Below are 1,480 nucleotides of genomic sequence, written 5' to 3'. Positions count from 1 at the left end.
ATAGACTAGACTATAGACTAGACTATAGACTAGACTATAGACTAGACTATAGACTAGACTATAGACTAGACTATAGACTAGACTATAGACTAGACTATAGACTAGACTATACTATCGACTAAGTTATAGACATGGCTATAGACTATGTATGATAGAAGGAAATGCTTTCTATCATCACTCTACTCCATGTACTTCCTTTTTTCATTTATTCCCATTAATTTTAAAATTTATCTCTTTCGTTGAAAATAAAAAAGCAAAAACATTTATTGTTCGTAAAGGAACATTGTACTAAATGTATCCACATACATATGAATGGAAAAATTTGGTTTTGTATGCTTTACCAGAGATAATATTGAAGGTGGCAGGAATTTCCTTTTGCTTGAAGTTTTGTAACGTGTTGCCATAGTATTATTACTGCTTTGTGAGATATAGGAAACATTTAATAATTAAAAAAAAAAACTAGAAAAGAGAAACAACCATCATGTTTTAGCCAACAACTAACAGTTGACATTGTGTGTGGTAGGGTCTTAAATAATACTGTTGTCATGGTAGAAAAGATTTCTGGTACACTTTGTTGCTTTTGTTGCTTTCTTTCGACACATTTATCGAAGCCAATATGCAACGTTGCCAGTAGGAGTAGCTTTGATCTGACTATAGCGTATGTATATAAATTCAGTGAAATATGAATATTTGATTTAATATACATACATATGTACGTAGTGCCACAAATAACATTGTTGACTTAACAAATAAAAAAAAAATATGCTATTGGTAAGAGAACATAACTACATTCATAGATATTTCTAATAATTCAGTTTTTTTGTTAATGAAGCTTTATGAAAAATCAGATAATAAAACATGAATGAGTATTATTTATTAAATCTAGAAAAATTGGAGCAAAATTTATTCCAATGTATGTATGTAGTCATACATAGCTACAAAGAAAATAATTGAATATACCTATGTATATGTTTAATTAGGAATATGTACTTCTATTCCTATTTATAGTAACTAGGTAGGTATATTTTGAACATTTACGTATTTCTGTTCACAATGTTAACTCATTTATTACCATTCAAATTGTTGCATTAATTCTGAAATTTTAACAAAGGATACCACCACGATTTGCGTTTTTTTTCTGAAATTCATCTGTATGTACATTCATTTAATATTAAAAGGCATGCATGAAAAACGGGAACAATAGACTTGTAACAATAGAATACAATAAACCTTGCAGCACAATACTGAAAATTCTATATTGTTATAATTTAAAACAATATTTAAATGTCCATTTAAAAAAAATATATATATCAGAACCTGTGACCTATGAATACCAGTAGGAAAGGAAGTTCTAGTTCAGTTCTATTTCAGTTCTATTTCAGTTCTAGTTCAGTTCTAGTTCAGTTCTAGTTCAGTTCTAGTTCAGTTCTAGTTCAGTTCTAGTTCAGTTCTAGTTCAGTTCTAGTTCAGTTCTAGTTCA

The sequence above is a fragment of the Lucilia cuprina genome, chromosome 5 (genome assembly GCF_022045245.1).
Source record: "Lucilia cuprina isolate Lc7/37 chromosome 5, ASM2204524v1, whole genome shotgun sequence".
Lineage (NCBI taxonomy): Eukaryota > Metazoa > Arthropoda > Insecta > Diptera > Calliphoridae > Lucilia > Lucilia cuprina.
The sequence above is the reverse complement of the archived record's forward strand: the minus strand, read 5'-3'. Positions refer to the sequence as shown.